Raw genomic sequence first — 5,651 nt, 5'->3', positions numbered from 1 at the left:
AAGATCAGTCGAAGAGAGATGGTGCAGACAAAGCAGGAAAAAAAGAGTTTGAGGCTAGTAGGCCACTTCGCTGCTACAACTGCAATGGTGTCGGGCACTTTGTAGCCAAATGCACCAAACCTAGGGTAGTGTTCAAGTGCGTCGATGATAGCGACGAAAATCCAGAGCTCCTTAGGCCATACTTGCACAAACTGCAAGTCAATGAAAAAGCTTTGAACGTGCTTCGGGATTTCGCCGCAACGATGGACGTTGTCCATCCGTCCTACGTTGCAGCAGACGATTTCACGGGGGAAGTCGCATGGATAAAACAGGCGGTAAAGGAACACAGTGTATGCCTGCCAATGGCTCGGGTGAGAATTTGCGGGCCGTTTGGGGAACTGATCACTGAAGCCGCAGTCAAGAAGGCCCTGCCACTTCAATACCCTTACCTCTTCTCAAATCGATCGGATCGATTGCTTAACGAGGGAGGCCAGAAACTCGGAGAGGGAGTGGTGCAAGCTTTGACAAGGTCTAAGACTCGACAGCTGGCCTCTCAGTTAAGTCAGATTCCCGAACCTAAGGTCGCCAGAGAGGCACCCGCCAACCTACCATTAGAAACACTTGAGGAGGAAGAAGTGACGGGTTATCAAAGGCAGACACGTGCACAAGGCTATGACCGAACAGGGACGATCACTGAGCCAGCAAATGAAGCAGAGAGCTCTGAAGGGGCAGTGTTATCTCCAGCTTCACGCAACTTTGATCGCCTTCTTAAGGTTAACCGGGAGTCACTAATAAAAGAACAGAGAGAGGACCCCACTTTGGAGAGATTGCACGTTACGGCCAAAGAAGGCATTGCTCGACGCAATATAACTGTGCATGAGAAAGCAGGCTTATTGTATCGCCACTACCAGGACAAAAAGGGCAAAAAACTCGATCAGTTAGTCGTGCCTGAAAGATACAGAGCGGACATTTGGAGTCTGTGCCACAGGAATGGCTGGTCAGGACATCTCGGGATCAATAAATACAAAAGAGCGGCTGCTAATGGGATATTATTGGCCAGGATGTTTGAAAGACGCGGAGCGCTATGTGAAATCAATCGATGCGTGCCAGCGTGTGGGCAAATCGGGGGAGACATGGAAGGCTGCACTGAAAATTGTGCCACTAATCTCGGAACGTTCCCGTCGGCTTGTAATAGACACAGTAGGCCCTTTGCCCAAGACTAAGTCAGGCTACAAGTACCTGCTTACTATGCTGTGTTCAGCCACAAAATTTCCCGAAGCCATTCCGTTGAAAGAACTGAGCTCCTCAGAGATATTTGACGCTCTTCTATCGGTGTTCGCGCCTATAGGATTTGCGGCCGAAATTTAGACGGATTAGGCAACGGTTTTTACGAGCGCTTTGACTACCACGTTCCTAGAGAGGTGCGGAGTAACGCTGCTACACAGCTCAGTGTATCATCCGCAGTCTAACAGTGTGGAGAAATGGCATTCGGTTCTAAAGCGGGTGCTACGTGCTCTGTGCTATGAGCACAAAGAGGACTGGGAGGACTGTCTGCCGGCCACATTATTCGCTTTGCGTACGGTTCCCCACGAAGCTATGGGTTTCGCCCCAGCGGAACTTGTCTATGGAAGAGCCCTGCGCTCCCCCCTCCGAATGCTGAGAGAAATGTGGCAGGGCACAGGAGAGAACCAGACAGTGGTAGAGTACGTGCTTTAACTACTGGACCGCCTTAACCGTACGAGGGAGATAGTAAACCGCAATATGAAAGCTTCCCAGGAGGCTTCCAAAATCTACTATGACAAAAAAGCCCGCCTTTGAACTTTCCGAGTTGGCGATCGCGTCATGATTCTTCGGCCATCGAGAAAAAATAAGCTGGAAGTTCACTGGGATGGTCCTGTAAAAGTTATGCAGAAACTTTCTGAGACGAATTACGGGCTAAAGATTTCAGGAAGAGGGAAGCAGGTGAGAATTTATCACTGCAATCTCATGAAGCCGTACATGGAACGCAGCGGGATCGTAAATCTAATGCTAAACGAACCCGAGGAGCTCGATAGCGATATTTTGGATTGAAAGGAGAACGAAGGAGATAGCGTCAGCGTGGAGAAACTCTTGGCTCTTTCTGTAAATACAGAATCTCTGAGTTCGGGCCAGATTAACACTCTAAAGCGGCTGTTAAGCGAATTCGCTGACCGATTCAGCAGCCGTCCAGGAAAGACACACCTCCTGACGCACGAAATAGAGCTCACGTCTGACGAGCCGATACGGTCAAAACCATACAGGGTATCACCTCGGCAGAAGGAGATAATGGAAGCTGAAATACAGTGCATGCTTAATTGGGGGTAATGGAGCCAGCTGAGAGTGACTACACCTCACCGCTGATTTTAGTTGAGGCACCAGGCAAAGAGCCTCGTCCCTGTGTAGACTACCGAAAGCTGAATTCTATTACCACGGACCAACTATACCCGATCCCGAACATAGAAGAAAGACTAGAGTGGGAGGCGCAAAATTCATTTCCACCCTCGATCTCGTGCGCGGATATTGGCAAATACCGCTCTCAGAAAGTGCGAGCAGGTATGCCGCTTTTATCTCGCCGGTTGGCACCTTTCGCCCCTTAATGCTTAGTTTTGGGCTGAAGAATGCGTCCTTCAGTTTCTCAAAACTCATGGACATCGTACTCAGGGATATGCAGGGCTTTGCTCTCCCTTATTTGGACGACGTCGCCATATTTTCAGAAACGTGGGAAGAGCATCTAGAACACCTTAAGAGCGTGTTTTCTAGGTGGCGAGAGGCCGGACTAACTATGAAGGCGGAAAAGTGTAGGTTTGGTTGCGCTCACGTGGCTTACTTGGGCCATGCTGTCGGCCAGGGAACTAGGAGTCCATCAGAGCTAAAAATTGCTCCACTCATGGCATTTCCCCAGCCTCGAACTAAGACGGACATTCGATCCTTTTTGGGACTGGTCGGATATTACCAGCGGTATATCCCGAACTATTCACAGCTGGCAAGCCCCTTAACTGACGCGTTACGAAATGGAGCACCCACTGAAGTACCCTGGAATGCCCAAAAAGAAAACCCCTTCAAGATTCTGAAGGCAGTCCTTGTGTGCCGACCTCTGCTCCGAACCCCTGACTATTCTAAAGAGTTTGTAGTCCAGTGTGACGCCAGTGATAGAGGAATGAGTGTTGTCTTAAGCCAAGTGGACGATGACCGCGAAGAACACCCGATTCTGTACGTCAGCCGTAAGCTGACCTGTAGAGAGGAAGCGTACACCGCTTGGGAAAAAGAGTGCGCCTGTTTAGTATGGGCGCCACAGAAGTTGTCGTGTTACTTGTATGGAGCAAAGTTCATCTTTGAGACCTACCATTTCCCTCTCACGTGGTTGAGGCAAATGTCCCCCAAAAATGGTCGCTTGCTCAAATAGAGTCTAGTTCTCCAGGAGTATAATTTCTCTGTACGCTACAAGAAGGGAAAACTGCATGCAAATGCTGATGGCTTAAGCCGACTGTTATGAGCTAACTCAGTTGGATCGCCTCCGGGGTTTCTTTTTATTTTAACCCTGTTTAGGGTAGTCGGCCAGTGACGTTTCCTACAGGACGTATACCCTTGCTTTGGCGGCACCAAAATTCAGCCAAAATCAAATAGCTTCTGTAGTAAAGTGTTTCGTTGTCGGTGCAGGAAGCCTGGTGGGTCTTTGGCGAATTCTGAACGCTTGCGTATGGGGCGGTGCAGTGTTGCATAGGATAGCCCACTGGTGCTTTCCTTTGTTAATTGTTCAAGATCGCATGTTCCTTGGTGGAAGACGGCCCCTACACCCAGTTCCAGGCTCATCTCTATCTGCCCAGTGGTCGTCAACGCTGGCCATTCGAGATTTTTCGAGCCGCGGAGGAGCTGTTAGGATTGGCCAACACAGGAATTCCTCGCAAGCCCTAGAGCAAGGTGTGCGCGGATGAATCACCCAGAGGCACGAGGAGGCAAGAAACCCTGGCGCCAACGGCGACGGTTTCAAGGGGCGGCTTCTATATCCTCGGTTCACCGGACGCTGCGGGCCACTTCTTTCCTTCATACACGTATGAAAGAAGGGTCCACCGAAAGGAAGCTGCGGTTTCAAGTGCACAAGCTCTTCGGTTTCCAACCGTCGGCGAGAGCAGGAGGTCGCTCGTCTTCACGTGCTGGGAGCCGAGTTAAAATTCCGTTCTCACGGGGCCTCCAAAATGAAGACTTGCGCGAAGTGGTGCAACTCCGGCACAAGACACGATCGATGACGTGGATGTTCACCCTTTCCATCGACCGAGTGGTCCGTGTGCATCAGCCACGCCTCATGTCGTGGGCGGTACATCAAGTGTCGTCCACTGCCCACCTGATTGGACAACCTGTGTGAAGTTAAATTCCCTAGCCAGGGATCTGGGGAATACGAACTCTATTTAAACGACTGTATTCGTATTATTCTTGTTCTTCTGTCTCGACTGTCATCATGTGGAATAAACCTCCTGTACAGTTTCCTCTTAAGCAGTCGTCTCGAGTCTTGAGTCCGACACCACGCCGAGCCGGGACCTACGGGCCTGAACGAGTCAGACAACCCAAGGGCCCCTCATGTCTAACACCGTTGTCCAGAAGGTACTTATCAAGTAATCGCTAACACAATTCCTGCCACCTTAAATTTCTTCCTAAAAGACAAGCAGGATTCCGTACAGGATATTCAACAATACACCAAATTCACACGACAAATCAGGTGATGGAAAAGTGAACTGAGTATACTGAACCCCTATATATGGCCTTCATAGACTAGTAGAAAGCATTGACAAAGCATTTGACTCGGCCGAAACCTCAGCAGTTATTCAGCTATTGCGGTACCAGGGTGTAGACGAGTATTATGTAAGAATACTAGAGGATGTTTACATTGGGTAAACAGCTACCATCATCGTCCATAAGGAGAGCAGTAAAATACCTATAAGGAAGGCGTCAGACAAGGAGACACCACCTCTCCAATGTTATTCACAGCATGTTTACAAGAAGTATTCAGAAAGTTCGATTTAGAACAGGTGGGATTAAGGGTTAATAGAGAATACCTCAGTAACCTCAGTTTGGCTAATGATATTGCCTTGCTAAGTAACTCGGGGGTCCAATTGCAAAGTATGCTTCCCGAACTGGACAAACAAACTAGAACAGTTGGCCTGAACATTATTATGCTGAAAACAAAAGTAATGATCGATAACCTCGGGACAGCACAGCAGTTTGAGATAGGCGGAGAGGCAGTGGAAGTGGTAAGCTAATATGTCTGGTTGTCCATGTTGTGACCCGGGATCCCCATTATAAGGAAGATATAATTAGATGAATAAGGATGGGTTGAAGTGCATTCGGCCGGCATTGTCATATAATGAATGACAGCCTACCAGTGTCCCTGAGGAAGAAAGTGTATGACAGCTGCATCTTATCTATATTAACCTATGTGGAAGAAACTTGGAGGCTCACAAAAAGGGTTCAATATAAATTGAGGACGACTCAGCGTGCATTGGAACTGAATATGGTAGGTGTAACATTAACGGACAAGAATTGAGCGGAGAGGGTCAGAATACAAACGCGTGTTAAGGACATACTAGCAGAACGTTAAGAGAAATGGACGTGGGCAGGGCGTGTAATGCGAAGGAAAGATAACCGTTGGCGATTAAGGGTAA

The 5,651-nt window shown here is 48.8% G+C and overlaps 1 pseudogene; it reads left to right on the top strand.

Moving 5' to 3' along the window:
* Positions 1-242: 242 nt before the first annotated feature.
* LOC144143169 (uncharacterized) lies at positions 243-1,347 on the top strand (annotated as a pseudogene).
* The last annotated feature ends 4,304 nt before the right edge of the window (positions 1,348-5,651 follow it).

This window comes from Haemaphysalis longicornis, unplaced genomic scaffold (genome assembly GCF_048455015.1).
Source record: "Haemaphysalis longicornis isolate Haplotype H1 unplaced genomic scaffold, Haemaphysalis longicornis Haplotype H1 scaffold_6, whole genome shotgun sequence".
NCBI classification, from domain to species: Eukaryota; Metazoa; Arthropoda; class Arachnida; order Ixodida; family Ixodidae; genus Haemaphysalis; species Haemaphysalis longicornis.
This window is presented reverse-complemented; position numbering and strand designations above follow the sequence as displayed.